At 33.7% G+C, this 18,017-nt stretch overlaps 3 protein-coding genes across 4 annotated transcripts in view; 2 read left to right on the plus strand and 1 right to left on the minus strand.

Moving 5' to 3' along the window:
- The window catches only part of LOC125859461 (uncharacterized), an 819,298-nt gene that overhangs the window by 246,739 nt on the left and 554,542 nt on the right, over positions 1 to 18,017 (plus strand). The window lies entirely within an intron of this gene.
- LOC125859446 (linamarin synthase 1-like) overlaps positions 1 to 18,017 on the minus strand; it is a 77,691-nt gene that overhangs the window by 13,245 nt on the left and 46,429 nt on the right. The window lies entirely within an intron of this gene.
- The window catches only part of LOC125859444 (probable pectinesterase/pectinesterase inhibitor 51), a 578,280-nt gene that overhangs the window by 1,500 nt on the left and 558,763 nt on the right, over positions 1 to 18,017 (plus strand). Inside the window, exon 1 of one of the 2 annotated variants that reach the window (XM_049539198.1) lies at positions 4,352 to 4,362. The exons of the other annotated variant lie outside the window; for it this stretch is intronic. The gene's annotated coding sequence lies outside the window, so the exon portion shown is untranslated. Of the gene's footprint in view, positions 1 to 4,351; positions 4,363 to 18,017 lie in introns of those variants that run through there. 2 annotated transcript variants of the gene reach the window in all.

Here is an 18,017-nt window from a genome sequence, read left to right on the forward strand (position 1 = left end):
ATGCCTCAATGAAGTCATCTCAACACTTGAGGGATAAATATTTTGTTGTAGGTAAACTTAACTAATCAACAAAACGATTCCCAACAACCATCAAAGTTGATCGTACACACGTCTGCCACATGTTATCAAGGATCTTGACACAAATATCAAGACGAATCTTTTCTCACATAACCATGATAAAATTCTAAATCAATACTCGCTATAATTAGAGGTGGACCTGAACCAACCAACACACACTCATAAAACCCAAACAATTATAGTTCTTAACAATATCTCCATCACACAACATAATTTCCCATGAGCTTAAGTTATAACAAATTTGATCTTTAGAAATTATATACTCATCAAGGGATATGTCCAAGCATACAACCCCTCCAACAACACTATCGAAATGCTAGATTTAGTAATTGTAGATTACCTCTTAAGAACATTAAAATTGGACCTAATGATCCCCACATTCAACCACACATAAACGGTACATGACCTCGACGACTAGAGGAATATTAAGATTGTCGGATAACCACAAATACGCATGGTAGCTCTTCTATAAATTCTCATAAGCAAGGTGGTACATGTAGACCCACTAAAATACTTTAACAACTCCAAGACAACACTAATTATGTCATTCAAAATAACCAAATCTTCCCAATCTTCCCACTAAACCAAAAGAACATCGCTGGATTTGGTACCCCTAATCCACCACTAGGGATCCACCCACAAAAGTGAAAACACACGAGAGCATAGCTAGTGAATCATACTCACAATACTAACAACCATCATTAACACTCCGACCATTAATCTCACTCTAAACCAACACTTTTACAGGAAAACCTTTCTTAGGTTCTTAACAATCAATAGTAATAAACTTTACGACTTAACCTAGGTGTAAATCCTTTCAAATGCTCAATATCGGATACAATTGATCATTTCATACCTTGACAATTCATACCTTGACAAAATACATCACCACGAATGTAGACTCACAATGAAAAATCTGAATTGTAATTTTCACCATATAACACAATCTCTTTCTCTATCAACATCTTGTACCTTGAAGATTTTTATGAATTCATAGATCTCCATTTATCATTGATCGCATCTCCATCGATCTTACCATATATTTCGCTAAAATTTCAGTCATACTCATTACTAGACTCAAAAATAAAACCAAGCACTTGTCATTACACTCAAGCTAATGTCCACACACTCCTTTCTCAAGTCTTTTCCAATAGTTTTTAACAAATCTGACGGACTTGTAACACTATTACCATAGCCACAACAAAACGAATGAAATCACGCATCTCTGAACCCAATTATCTACCCCTATGAAAATATTTCTTTAGCCTTTGCAATCAAATAAATTATTCTTGCTCTCGCCTCTCTCTAAAGGTTGTACTACATCTCACTATTTTTCTTCATTATGACTCTAACTCTTTGATTTCTATTCGAATGGTGTCCACCATCTCTTAAAACTTTCCATACAACCACGTAACTCACCAAATATTAGAAAACCACAACCTTAGATACTCGCAAGTCGTAACTACTATACAAAATTCGCTTAAACAACAATCTCATTATATAGTTTCATCCCATCACAATTCATCGCAAACTCTTATTACCATTACGCTCAGTTAGCCCTAACTATCACTATGAAGTCAACCTTTTCATCAACATGACACCTAAAACTCAGGTATACTCATCAAATTTAAAGGACTAACCTAATCTTGGTACACATTTTCTTACTAAAATCTTCAATTTCCTTCACCCAAGTATACTCTATGGAACTTTCACTATCCGTAAGTTTGTCATTCTGGTATTAATCCACTCCTTTATGAGTTAAGATAAAATCATCAATCATCATACTACCCTCCTTCTTCTTAACAAACAAGACAGGAGCACCCTACGGGGAAGCACTAGGACGGATGAATCATTTATCAAGAAGCCCTTTGAGCTTTAAGCTCTCTCAATTCTGACACCACCGTAATAGACTCAATAGAGGGGGATTCAACCTTAACATCCCGAACATGAGCCAGTAAGCCAACAATCATTCCCCACCAGTTTCCTATCCCGAATGAAGGATATGATCTTAGCTAGCTTAGGCTTATACACCCCTTCCCACTCTAATCTTTCCCTACCAGGGATCTCTAGAGTTATCGACTTAGTATTATAATTAAGCTCGGTATAATAGGGGGAAGCCAAGTCATGCCTAAGATTATATCAAGTCAGTCATCTTTAGCATAACCAAATCAACCCAAATCTGAAAATCCATAACCACAACAGGACAATACGATACACATAGGTGACTACGACTGACTCTTCAACTGGGGTAGAAACATGGATGAGGACATCAAGTATATCAACAAACCACATCAAATCCCAAGACAATTGAACTAACACGTACGAATAAGTATAACCCAGATCACGCAAAACATTAGTCATCCGATCACAGACAAAAGCAGCACTAGTGACCACTTCATCCCGCTCTGGCGGGAAAATTTCCGCACTGGCGGCCTTGCTTTGGCGGGAAGAATCCCGCCCCAGTGGTCATAACAGAAACAGAATCCATGCCAACAATTTTTCTAGGTTCTTTTCTTTCCCAATTTCCCCCAAAGGTTCCCAGCTTTACTTACCAATTTAGAATAATCCTCATAACTAGGGTAATCATTGTCTACCCCTAGTCAATCCCACGATACACGAACCAATTCATTCTTGTTAATTCAGCACCATAACCCACACATCCCCAAGATACACCCAGACACTCACACGATCCTTAGTCAAGATCTTCCTTTCACAACGAATTTCACGATACTCAAGTATTTACAACTTGCATAACCTGAACGACCAGTCAACATATTGTACATATCAAAGTTCAGACACACATTTATTGTGCACATAATCACCTCATCATGTTCAAGCAATTACAACTTCACATTTGTAGTTAATTAAAACAACCAGAAGCACACATTCAAAGTTTCCAAGATACAATTTAAATATAAGTCCAAATTATTAATTAATTATTTCGCTCCATGGATGACCATTTCTGATCATCCGTGCATTCACACCACCCCTAAGGCCAGATACAAATTGGAGCCTTCTCAGTTTCCAATTTGCTTTGCTTGTGGCCCCTCAGTCGTGACCACGACGTCTAGTTCATTTCGTTGAGCTACCAATTGGACTCAACTCATACCACAAGCAACAATAGAAGCTAGCGATCCCCTTAAAACAGCTAATTTCAATCATAGAACTTGGTCAAACTCAATTCTTAACCGCCTTAATCCTTAATTGATGGTAACCAGACCTTAAATCAATCTTAGAGAAAAACGATGCACCTTGTAACTAATCAAAAAGATCATTTATCTGACGCAGTGGATACTTGTTCCGAATGACGATCCTACTCAACTGTCAGTAGTCTATACACATCCTCTCTTGCTAGTGATGGTGTTACCACTGTTATTGCTCTAGCTTGGACCATAGAGTGAATGAGGAAAGACACCAATTTGTATCACCCAGATACCAATTGTATTCAAGTCATAGCACGAAGGAGTAGAAATAAGTGAGTTTTTCCTAAAGTCCTATAGCCTTTCAAAGAAAAGTATGGACGTCTTCGTCCCGTTCCGCAAGACTCTACTAGACTCATTTTGGTACAATGAGATCAACGAACCTAGAGCTCTGATACCAACTTTGTCACGAGCCAGACCGTCATGATTGACACCTACACAAACCCTCCGGTGGGAGAACCATTACTACAACCCAAACTAACAAATTTTATGAAAACCAAGGCATTTAAAGATACAAAAACAGGTTTAAATGCATAAATTATATAGAGTTTCCATAAACTCCAAGATTTAAACAAATAACTAACCAAACTAATGCGGAAATTCAATTTCTAGAACCTAAAAGTCAATGTACCAAAACTCTAACAAGATTCATAAGTCTAAACGAGAAAATCATCTAAATAACTAGTCTAAGTCTGAATATGATGGACTAGACAAAAAGAGAACTCAAGGCAGCCCGGAAGAACTGGCTCACTCTTGAATTTGAATCGGCGATCACTGATCTTCTGAATAAGGTTTGTTAATAGCCGCCGGAAGATGCCCTGTACTCAATAAAAATAAGAGCAAGTGCAATATCAGTACACAACCACAGTGTACTGGTGGATCACGCGGCTATCCCACTAAGTGTAACATACATTAGTCAATACAACAATATAATCACATGCATATATCAAACATATACAATATCATCAACATATATGAACAATGAACAACTTCACAATTCTCATATAACACGGTTATATCAATTTAGAGCAACATACCATCTTCCAATATCAATCATCATTAGATATGAACAAACTCATCACAAGTAGATACACAACACAATTCAATGGTCCTCTCACGGAACCCAATTCAATGACCCTCTCATGGAACCCACACCCAAACAATTAGCATACCGGAACGTGGTATCTGAACTCATAATTATGCCGGAACGTGACAACCAATCTCAGTTAGTTATGCCGGAACGTGGCAGCCGATCCTATATTTATGTCAGAACGTAGCAACTGATCCCATAATTATGCCGAAACGTGACAATCCGATCCAAGTTAGTTATGCCGGAACGTGACAATTTGATCCCATTCACACACCACAATCACAAACACAAGTACATAATCAAGATCATACATTTAAGTCACGATTTCAAGGCAATGATATTCATCTATCTCATTTACAACAAGTGTGATCAACATTGCAACATTCGCATACATACATGTATCATAATGAAGTAAGAACAAACATACATCACACAATCATAGAATCACAACCATCACCTACCTCGAAACAAGCTTGAAACCCTAAGAAACTTTATCCTTCTCTTTTCGGATTCGTTCCGCTTGTTCTTGGTCTACAAATAATCATAATAACACGGGAATCAATAAACAATCACTAATTACCCGAATTATTAATAATTCTATGAACCCTAAATCATACCCATGATCCCAATTATCCAAATTAGGATTGTTTCCACCATAGAATCTATATCATAACCTTTCCCCATCAATATTCACCCATTCTATTACGTTCTACGGATCGAAAAACGGATTTGGAGAGTGAAAAACTTACGTTTAGCCTCAAGAATAGTGAAAAAAGGTCAAGAAGTCGCCTGGGGTAGTCTCCTTAGCTCTAAAAGTCGAAAAGTGCATACATTCCTGTCAAAGCGGCCAAAACGAAATAGAGAGCTATTTCAAGAACTCCAAAATTCCCATTTCACACCACACCTCTAAAGCACGATGCTCAGTAAATATCCTTTACGCTAAGATCGATTTCGGGAGTTCTACTCGCCCGAATTCAATTCCGTAAAGTCGTACCGATTCCTTAACGAATTATCTAACTACTCACGTAATCAAAATCATAAACTATTCACCCAATTGCTACCAAATTTCCCTACACCTCAAAGACTCCAATTTCATTTACATTTGGACAAAGTTGGGAAAATTCAATTACTACGAAAAGTTTTTTGACCCCAATTCTGTCTCCATTGGCTCTTCCATAACGACGAAAATCAGATCGTTATAGAAAAAGAATTAATGTGAACAAATCTCCCTGTTAAACTGATTGTATATTTTTCTGCTCTATCTGCTTGTATATGACTTATGAATAACATTAAGCTTTCTTCAAAAACGTCTCCATTTGATAGTGCTATAAAAAGGTAAAGTAGTTTATCATTTGCTAGGCACTTGAGACATATGGCCAACATGAAAGAGGTGTAATGCAAACTTTTAACCAAAGCCGATTATGTTTCTTGGAATAGGAAAGGTAAACATTTATTATATAAGAAAATGACAAAGGAGGGCCTTTAACTCTTATATACTATAATAACATGACAGAAAAATTAGCTTTCCCTTGTAGGAGAACATTATACAAACGCTTCAGTTTCCAGCTTTCTACCTTTCATTGTTATTGAACTGATAAGACATTAGCAAGTCAGAGAGTATCCATTTAATGATTCATTGACCATATTCTAGAGCACAAGGTTTTCAATTAAACACTGTCCAAGGGAATCCTTTTTAAGTAGCACCAACCAAGGGAACGCGAGGTCGTCGTCATATGAGTTTATTATATGTGCATAAAATTACTGTAATCTTCAGGTTTCCGAAGTCCTATGAAAATCGATAATTATCCAATAGTAATTTAAATTGAAATGAAATTATGAACTCTGTTTCTTATTATGATTTATGTATATAAAAATAGCAATTACATAAGACTCAATCTTTATGAATAAAGATGATGCACTCTTCACTAAATTGAATGCGACAAAAAATATGAGCTTTACATCGTCTTTTTAAAATAAGTCCAGATTTTTTATGTGTATTCAGATTAGTAAAGAGTCTTGCCATAACCTTGATAAACTAAAAAAAAAAATGTATTTGTGGACGACATTTCGATATAGCCTATATGTAAAGTTATATTTTCCTTCCTTCTTTGAACCAAAAATTGACAAAAGAAACATTTTAAAAGAAGATACATGGTAAATTAAATCCACCCCCAACCCTGGTCATTTTTCATTTCAACCCCTTGATGATTGAAACCTGTGGAGGACCATTTCTACTAAATCAATTCCTCCCTTAGCAACCTATAGTTTCATTGTTGAAAATCAAAAAGTCTCCTTAACTGGATTATTGTTGAGATAGTCCATTAATATTTAAAATTTAAATGATGTGCAAGTTAATTGAATTTTAGACGAAGATCCTTTATCCAAAGAAGCTGTAAAACAATCACTGATATGACAAATTATGTAACCGCAAAACAATTTCTATAATTTTTACCGAAAATAAGTGATCAGCTACTCGTAGATCTCGATAGCAGTTTCTTTGCCATTCTCTTTCACTTGAACTCCAAAGATCCCCTATTTGCATTTGATTTTTTTTAATTGTTTGCTTTATCTATAAAATGAGAGATTGATTTCACCCTATAACCGCATGCAATATAAAATCTTAGAAAAAAATCTGATGAAATTACTAGAAGAATTTATAACACACGACACTTGAACAAAATAAAGAAATAATATTAAACAAGCTCAAAAGAGAAGAAGGCACCTCGCCATCAACAGAAAAACTTAACAATCTGAAAGAGTGAAGAACATAGAGAAGAAACTCACCAAAATATATAATTCCATTGCTTAAAGAGTGAGGAAGAATTATTAATTAGTCCACAAATTTCACATATTAGACTACATAATTCTTGCTATTTTTTCTTTTCTAATGTAAATAGTAAATTTTGTAAGAGTCTTGAAAGATGTGGTCATCCAGCTTAATTTATTAATCTTTGTGTTCAAAGATATTATTTTTATTGTTTTTTTCATATTTATTTATGTATGTATAACATTATACACCTTAGCAAAAAAAGATTACACTGCTTATAAAATGCATATAAACTACATTTGAAAAATATTATCTCAATCACATAAATTAGTTGTAGCTATATTTCGTTCAAAGATTTAGCATAATAATAAGAGGACACAGACATTAAAAATTGAAAACTATTACAAATAAGAGAAATTCAAAAAGATCCTACCTTGCATAGGAAAGAAGATGCTACTACGAACAGGACGGACTTAGCAAATACAATGACAAAATAATTCTACTTTGCACACGAACCTGCGATCAACAAATTGAAAAAAATACAGAATTTCAATCACCAAAAATAAATGAAAAATAAGAACTTGTAAATAGGGAAAGACGGAAGGAGGAGGAGAGCAAAAGGACCTGCAATGTGTGGGAACAACAAACCAAATTTAAATTTAAACATATAGTGATTCACAATGTTATAATGAAAAATAAAAAAATATATAAAAAGAGAGTAAAAATTTGTCTTTATTGAAAAATCGAAGAAAAGTCCTTTTGCTAGAGGTTTAAAATTAGTACTCCCTCCGTCTCATTTTATGTGACACTTTTTGGATTTTGAGATTCAAATAAATCTATCTTTGACCGAAAATTGTTCATAGATTTTTTAAGCATTTTGAATTATCAATTATTGGGACTTATAGTACTTTTTACGTAGTTTACAAATATATAAATTTCATTTCAAAAAAATTGAAGATTGATGCGCAAATTCTCGATCAAATTTAAATTGTTTTGACTCTTGAAAAACGAAAAGTGCCATATAAATTGGAATGGAGGGAGAATACAACAGAGTCCCAAAATTACGAGTATGAGACCAACTATTTTCAACGAAAGTTTAATCACTTCAGCTTTGCTGATCTACCTTCATTTCGACAGTTCTACCTAATCAATTTCCACATAAGGCTTACAGTAGTCAAATATACATGTATGTACAAATCAATACACATAGTTAAAAGGAACACACAATTAGTTTTAAAATTCTTCCTAAGTTCATTGTCCACTTTTTGTTCCTTTCTGTATAACAATCTTATGAAGCAACAAAATTGAAACAAAAATCAAGCCAATTGAATGAAAAATCAATGAAAAGAGAGATAAAACCAAAAAGAAAAAAAAAAAGCAAATCAAATCTTAATTGTACAGAGAAAAAACTTTAGCATGAATAAACGGAAGAAGAAGAAGGTGGAATTGTACAAAACTCTTCCATGGAGATTTAATTGAGCATGGAGTTTTTCAAGGGATGGAGAATATGAAGAGATTTTAGGGTTTGTAGAAAAAGTGAACAAGGATATTGGATGGAAACACACATGTTTTGCAGATACAATATATACGTATATTATTTAGAGAGGAATGTAAAATTACCAATTTAGCCATGTCTTTACAACTTTTTGGTACAGTCCATATTACTTTCGGTACACCACTTTATTGCAGTGTTCATCCTAGCCTTATTGGCTTAAATATATAATAAATAAACTAGAAGTAAGTAACAAAAATTGGCTTAGTGGAAGAAAAAAGTCAACTTTATCTAATATGCTAAACGTTTTCCGTTAGTCTCATAACATATATATTTTAATATATAACGGAACTATTTCCTACACTTCGTAAAATGGAACTATTTCTTACACTTTATAAAGTGTAAGTTTTTCTTACACTTTGTAAAGTGGAACTTTTTTTTACACTTTATAAAAAGTTATTTTACCTTTTTACTTTCTTTTTCTCCCCTTTCACTTTCATGGCTTTTCAAACTTTTTTCACTTTGAAGATTAATAGTTGATGGTCCCAATCCGACAACTGAAGCGGCCCTACACTAAAAAATCAAAATCTTGAAAGATTGGAGTAGCACAACCCGACAACATAACAATCCGATCCTACAAATTATATAAATTAGGTATTTTTTTCCATCTCATATTTTCATTACTTTAAAATGATGTTGTAATTTGTTCAAAATTTCAGCAAGTCTTATACAATGTGCATTCAATTACTAAATATTGAGTTAAAAAGTCTTTAATACGAAATATACAAAAGAAATTACACTGTTGGATTTGTATTGCAAAATAGTATTTGGCTACGGCTGAATTACACCTTTTCATCTCATGTTTTTTTTTATTCTAGATAGACACTTATATTCATTTGTTCTTGTTGGCCTGTATTAACTTTACCATGTGCAATGTGTCCAAACTACCAATTAGATCCCATCAAAGTACAAAAAATAAATAATAGTCAAGTATTATTTTTATGCACATAAACTGTGTCCAGATCCTTGTAAAAATTGACAATAAATTGAGATTGCACAAATGGCTATATTCTTGTTAATTCAGTTGGTTAAATTTGTCCGCAAAACTGAACACAAAATTCATCAACCATATAGTCATCCCTCAATTGTTCCAATAGATGGTTCCATCTGTTTCTCTTTAGGTATATGTTCCTTTTGGTTTTTTTTTTCTATTTTATTTTTTTGTGGTTGACTCGACAAATAATACATTGAATTGACTTGCTGAAGTTAGAGATTCTTTAGTTCTCGTACAATTATTCGTTTGAAGATAGTTCACAGTTTAATTTGCCAAGATATAATTATATTAAACGAATTAATAGAATTTTTCTTACATAATATAATGGAGTGTGTTGTGAATCCTGGACCGATTGATCGTACACTTCTTCTCTCTCAGCATGAGCATAAATCAAAATTGTTATGGAAAGGTGAGATATCATTTAGTAGCCTTATGAGGACGGTGCACATGAATGATGCCTGGAATTTATTTCGTTTGCATTGACCTCATGGACGTGCTGAAGAGATCTTACGTAGGTCAGGACTGTATGTGTGGGCAGGATGCAGTATGACCATGCCCTTGTTATAGCTATGGTTGAGCGTTGGAGGCCAGAGACTCATTGCTTTCACTTACCTTTTGGTGAGGTCACGATTACATTACAGGATGTGCTGGTCTTATTTGGTTTGCACATCGATAGTGGTGTTGTGTACATGCAGGATGCTGCACAGAGAATTCGTCCATGGCGTACTTTATTAGAGACACTCACAGGATGTGCCATAGCACTTGCTGATATAGATGGTGCGAGCCGAGTGAGGATACATAACATTACTGGCTAGTTGCGAGATCAGTTACAAGTAGATCCGATAAGAGATGCTACTCCAATGGAGCGGGTTGAGAAAATTTCTAGACTTTACATGCTTGTTATATTGGGGGGCATCTTATTACTGAACACGTCGGAGAACCTTATTAGCTTACAATACTTGGCATTCCTAAATCCCATCCACGACGTAGGTAAGTACAGTTAGGGCAGTGCAGTGTTGGCCTACTTGTACCGTGCACTTTGTCAGGCATCTATTGGTAATGTGGTTGACATTTGCGGATTTATTCCTCTCCTTCAGGTAACTTTACATACTAAAGTTTTAAAATACATTCAAATACAAAAAATCTTTAACATTACATTGTACAAGAATATTTTTTCTATATTCAATTTTTTAATATATTTAAATTACATACAAATAATTTCTAAAAATTATTAAAAATAGATATATGTAATTGTTAATTTTTTTTTGTTAATGATAATAGTTTAATTATTTTGTTTGTCACATTAAGGCTTGGTGTTGGGAGAGGATCTTGCATGTACAACCATCAGCTCCTCTGCCACATGATGGTGACGTACTACTTCCATATGCTAGGGGATGGACGTGTGGAATTGATAGGGATGAGTCACATCATGTTCTTATCCCGATTAGAGACCAGCTAGACAGCATGCCGAAGGATCAGGTACATGAAATAATTTTTGCAACTCTTTACTAGTTTTTTAAAGAGTGTGAACATAAAGGATCTTTCGGTCAAAAAGAGGAAGAGGGACAATGAAGATGAGGATGGATATACGGGACTTAGACCGCGAGATGTTTTACGAATTTCAAAAAAGGGTTGTGGAACATAATATTATTATTTTTGTGTATGTATCTTTTTTTGAGGGTGTATAGTATTATTATTTTAATTATATATAGTTATTATTTTGTGTATGTATTTCTTTTTTAAAAAGTGAATGAAAAAATTTGAAAATACAAACATGACTCGAGGATGATCAAAAATATGAATTAAAAGTTGCATAGAAATTGATACAAGAATAAATTAACACAGGTAAACATCTTTCTTTAGCTACTATCACTATATGAGGCGTTTCGAGCTCGTGAAGGACAGTTGCGCCTATTATGGCCTATTTGTTTGCACGTTGAGTACTTGCGGGAACATCCATTTCATTATGTATACAGGTGATTTTATTTACGCCCACTTTTCGTAAATATTTTTTATTTGCTATCATAAGAAAAGGACTATCAGGCCAATACTTTTCACCGCCGAGTGAATTGAATTGTCCAGAGTAGGCTTTTTTGTAGCTACACACGCTGAATTCTGGTGCCCATGCTTGATACCCAATTTGGTCAAATTCCTTTATTGCATGAGAACACAGAATGTGGTATGATTGTCATTTACCACATTGACATTTTCCTTGTGATGCATTTACAATGTGCTTATTACCACCACGGCCATGATGCATATGTGTCAGCACCTCAAATATGTTTTCCCTTTGTTGGTGATAGTTGATAAGTGTGTGACACTGTGATTTTTTTCGATTATCCTCAAAAATCTTGAATGGTTTAGGCATCCATTGTTGCTTTTGTTGTACTAGTTGATTGACAAATTTTGATCTTGTAACAAATCGATTCACAATCTGATTGTTGTTGACACCCAATTTTGACCCTCCACAATTGAATTAATTTTCAAGCTTCTTCAATTTCAAATAATTTGAAATAATTATTTTCGTAAATCAAAAGACTTTAAAAAATCATTTTTCAAGACTTTTTTGCAATAGATTATATGTTTTTATATTGATAATATATATATATACATATATATATATTTATATATTTATATAGTTTTTTCATCTTAATTGAATATTTGAGAAAATTAGTTTACCGAAAGATAGTGTTTTAATTGAGTATGTTTTAACATATATATATATATATATTTATTTATTTATTTATTTATTTATAACTAACTCATGAGTTAATTGGTATAGTCGATCTTTTATTTCAAAATAATTATTTTATCTTGTTAAATTAAGAAGCTCGATTAACTAATTTTAATTTGCATCGAACCGCATTCTTTGAATTCAATTTCTCAATGAAATACATTTATTTGGGTCCATTTTAAGCCTAATTTCTCAATAAACCAGCCCACACCCTTATTTCCCTATTTTCCTAAATTTCTACCCCTACGCGCCCACTCTACTTATTTTTTGCCCAAAAGAACGCAACAACTCAGTTTTACGCGCCCCTCTTTTCCACTCTTCTTCTTCTTCGACAAAGAACAACCCCCATACGAGCACAACTCCAACAAGAACGAACTCATCCCTTCTTTCTCAATCAGCCGTGCTATCAATGTGCCTAGCATGAGTTCTCGTATGAGCCACGCGGCTCGTATTCATTTAGATTTATCTAATTCTCTTTCCCAAATCCGTTGCGAAATAGTACGAATTCGTACTATTACCAGTCTCGACCTTATCCGCTCAAGGGTTTTTTGAAATTTCTCAATTCCCACATCGAATTCTATCTCCCAGTTTCGACCCAGAGTCTCTCCTATAAATACCCCCTCTCTTCATTGTTCAAGGGGACGGTTTTTGGAGACTGAAGAGCACCCTCGAAAAGGTTTTGGGAGCTCTTAGTTCATAGTTCAAAATTTTCTCTTGTCCTGGCTGTTGAGTTGAAGGTGGTATCATTCTCAAGCTCGTAGTCTTGGTTCGCTGCTCGGCAAAAGGTAAATTTTTTTTGTTCTCTCCTTAAGTTGGTTCGAGCATTTGGATAGTATGATATCTTTGTTGTTTCATATGGGTTTAGTCTCCTAATTTTCTTCATTTTTATGTTAAGTTTCCTGTTCTATATTATTTGTTCTTGCTTGGTGTAGTTTCTACTCTATATGTTAATTTCCATTGTAGAAGCTAAATTTTGCTATGTGTTATGGCTAACAGTTCACTGATTTGAAAAAACTTGAATATGTAAATTGGTTAATTAGATTTAAAACTAAAGTCTTAGTATTTTATAGCTTGTGTTAACAACTTCTAAATACCCGCAATCCGCTCTTAATAGTTTTAGTTTTTTTTTCTTTTTCTTAGTTGTATCGGAAACGGATTTTGTTTGTCTTATGTTAGGCATTTTTTTTTAGTTTAGATGGTTAAATCTCCTTTTAATTCCTCCGTATCATGTGGATTATTTCAAGGTTTCTTTGTTTCTCAAATTAAATAGCGGTGTCGTTTTGATTTTTAAATGTGAGCTCGTTTAGCAGTTTCTTTCTATTTCGTGCCTTAAACTGATCATNTAATTTTCTTCATTTTTATGTTAAGTTTCCTGTTCTATATTATTTGTTCTTGCTTGGTGTAGTTTCTACTCTATATGTTAATTTCCATTGTAGAAGCTAAATTTTGCTATGTGTTATGGCTAACAGTTCACTGATTTGAAAAAACTTGAATATGTAAATTGGTTAATTAGATTTAAAACTAAGGTCTTAATATTTTATATCTTGTCTTAACAGCTTCTAAATACCCGCAATCCGCTCTTAATAGTCTTAGTTTTTTTTTCTTAGTTGTATCGGAAATGGATTAGAAGCTTCTTGTTTGTCTTATGTTAGAAATATTTTTAGTTTGGATGGTTAAATCTCCTTTTAATTCCTCCGTATCATGTGGATTATTTCAAGGTTTCTTTGTTTCTCAAATTAAATGTCGGTGTCGTTTTGATTTTTAAATGTGAGCTCATTTAGCAGTTTCTTTCTATTTCGTGCCTTAAACTGATTATTTGAGACGTGTCATCTACTATTGAATGTCCTCTGCTTGTCTCCTCGTAAAGCTTCTTGTAGTAATCTTCTACTCTAGCTATCTTTTTTATCCCCTGCTTTAAAGATTAGTTTGAGTTTGAGATATTTAATTAGTTTTCTTTGTTTTAAAATCTGTCCAGTTGATCTCATTTTTCCGAATATAGTTGTACTCCCTTTGTTTGACTATGTTCGATTTTAATTGGTTAAAATATGGAATTCTTTATTTTATTGTCTTAATTATATAAGTGGTGTTGTGTTTTTCGATTTCATAAGAAGTTGTTGCCTGAAGGATCTGCTTTTGTAGTTTTGCTATAGATATGTACATTGAGCTTGTTTTTTTTGTGAAAGAAGTCACGAGTCAATGATATATGAAGTCTAAGCTAAAATCGGAATTCCTCTATATTTTCTCTTATTTAATTGACGGCTGATTACGGTTGTATGTTTAGTACAATTTTAGCCATTGTAAGTATGCCTTTTGCTGGTTGTATAGATCAAAAGGTCCAGTGACTAATTAATCATTTTGGGGATTTACGAGCTTAGCAATAGCTTTAGATCTGTTTCTTTGTCCCCTTTGTTCACAATAGTTTATTTGGTTGCATTCTTGTGTTTGAATGTTTAAAACTTAAGCGTCATTTTCTCGCTACATGTGCTAATTCTTTTCCTTCATATTCTTTGCATGAATTCTCCTAACTTGAGTCCAATTTGGACTCCCATTCTCTTGCATTTGATCCTCTTCGAGTCAACCTCCATCAAAGTCATGAAAAGGAAGCTAGTATTTTGGCCAACTTGGTCAAAATAAAGCAGATTTGCAGCAGTCCTAAAGGACTGAAATTTGAGTATTTTGAACTTAAAAGCTTGGTAAAATGACCAGCAGCAGCAGACCTCAAAAAGGCAGAAAAAGGAGGAACAAAATTGGGTTAAAACCCATAAGGGATCAAGCCGCAACACAACAATTTCATCCCCGAAATGATCGAAAGTGGGCTGGAATTTCCAGTTTTTGATTCACTGTTTATGTTACTTCCTCTTATTATTTTATTTGTGACGGCTAACATTTTCTTAATCTAGATGAAATTCCCATGGATCTCTTCAATTTTTATTTTTATCAAAGTTTTCTTTATTATAATTGGTAGCACTTCAAATTTTGAAATTCCCAAAACTCGTTTTAAGTTGGGCAATTTAAGCTTATTAGAATAACTTAAGAACTTTTCATGTTCTTTCATAGTTATTGAAAAGCTTTGAATCCATGCTTATGAGTTTGAACTAACTATTTAGTTCAAATTTTTGAATAGGATAAAATTGTTAAATTTCTTAAACTAAATTAGTTGTCTTTAAAGTTAACTTAGGACTTTGTAAGAATGACTTAAGGATTTTCTGTATCCTTTCGTAGTTATTAAACAAGGTCTTTTAATCCATGCTTATAAGTTTGAATTAATAGTATGGTTCAAAACATGACTATGGATAAAAGTTTCAAGTTAGGATTATTTTTGAAATCTTAACAAGCATCAAAAGATTTTTTTCATCTAAGTTTCAAACAAGATTTTTATAAATAATTCTTTTGTTTTATAAAATTAGCCAAACTGTTAAATTCGTCGGTCAACCGTGTGTTAGCGAATTCTCTAAGATGCCTAAATCCTTCCTTAGAGAATTATTTGAACCCTTACCCGACTCTGGTTTTATTTAAAATATTTCCTTTTAAAAAAAAAATTCCTTTTAAAATGGTTTTCTTAATTTTTCCTAAAGAATTAAGTGGCGACTTCCAAATTACTCATTTTTCCAAAAAAAAAAACTTAACAAAATTGCCAAAGTTGCGAAATTGGTTTCGAAACCTTAGTTTTCGAGATCAGGTCGTAACAATTGTAAGTTAGTCTTACCATTGCAATAACTGGCAGGCCCCTGGCTGACTTAAGAAGACCATTCAATGACTCGGAACTGTTTGTTGTCAGCATACCCTATCTCCTATCTCCATCCTTGTGCAATGTCCATTTGTCAAGATCGTTCTTCATTAACCACACATATGCTTTCGGGTTAATTTCTTGATCATCTCCATTTTTTCCCAAACCTTTTTCTCCTGATAGTGATTTGCAGCTGCCCATAAAAGGTTGTTCAAAGTGACATTTTTGATTTTTTTTAAAAAAATTGGCCTTCAAATGTCTTAAACAAAAACGATGGAACCCAAATGAGGCCTACCAATTGGGAGAATTATACACGGATGAGAGTATTCCGTGATGCCTATCTGAAATCAATGCCACACTTCTACGACCTTTGACAACGTGCAAGTTCAAATGATCCAAAAATAAACTCCATGTCTCCATGCTCTCATTCACAACTATTGCAAATGCCAAAGGTAATATTGAGTCGTTACTATCCGTTGCAATCGCAATCAATAACTTGATATCATATATTCTATAGACATGTGTTCCGTCGATCAATATAACAGGACGACAAAACACAAACCCATCATTGCATGGTTTAAAAGTCCAGAACACATAGTTGAATACATCTTCAATGACATCGACACGCCACTCTGTTTTCCATTCAACTATTGTTTCAGGATTGAAGTGTTTCAAAGCTTCCATGAACCTCGGCAACTCGGCAAAAGAACCCTCCCAAGTATCATAGATTTTTTTAAAATCACGCTTTGCGACCAAGATAGGTTTTTCTTCTGCTTATCGAAATGCCATATGCTTTAAGAACGGCTGTTTGACAGTCTTTGATGGAAAATCTCGAAAGTAAAAATAATATTAATTATCAAATAAAAAATGAATATTTTCTTATTAAAGAAAAATCATCTAAAGGATAAAATAGTACCTTGGCATTTTTTCTATATCAACACGGAGGACGTTAGCAATCATCTCAACACCAAGTTGAAATGTCCATCGCGGCACGTACCCATATCACATTTATGTTCTTTAATGTATCTTCCATCTTTCCACATGTTAGTATGTTTATCATTAAAAGAAGTTAGCCTAAATCGACATCCTTGTTCTACACGCCTGCAAACAAGTCACCATGATTTCTTTGTCGATTTAATAACAAAGTACTCCCTCACTGTCTTTAAATGTAGAAGCTTAACTGCTCTTTGCAAGTGCTTCTTTGAATTGAATAACATGGCTTTTTCAATATAAATAGCACCATTCATGAAATCTTCCGGTTCACGTCACGTACGTTGTGATGTATATTCATCATGTGTATCGCCAAAGATATCTGGACCATCTGGGAGATGATCAAGATAAGGAATTTCATGATTACGAAACTGACTCATGGACATTGGTCTTGGCGATCGATTGGGCATTAAAAAATCATCATCACTAGACGATGCCTCAAATGGAACATTATCTCCTGATTCCTTGGCATTAGGCAAATCATCACTATCACTAGCTGAAGGTGAGCCTTAATTTGGAAGGTCACGATCATCGATATTCACAGGATCAATGGGCTTATCATGTGTGATATTTTCCCTATGTATGTAAAAAAGTATAAATATTTGTCTCATGCATTTAACTTACTTAAATAAAAAATCAACTGTTGGACATACCGATAATCATCTGCATCAAAAGTAGGCGAGACATGAAAATTTGAGGATGTCCCAACATTTTCCGTCATTTCAAAGTGTGAGGACTGACCAAAATAATTATCTAGTCCTAACTTGGAGCAATATTCCTATCTTGCTGAGGTAAACCGCTACAAAATATATAATAATAATAATAATAATAATAATAATAATAATAATAATAATAATAAGAATAGTAAATCATATAAATTAATAA

This window comes from Solanum stenotomum, chromosome 3, assembly GCF_019186545.1.
Source record: "Solanum stenotomum isolate F172 chromosome 3, ASM1918654v1, whole genome shotgun sequence".
Lineage (NCBI taxonomy): Eukaryota > Viridiplantae > Streptophyta > Magnoliopsida > Solanales > Solanaceae > Solanum > Solanum stenotomum.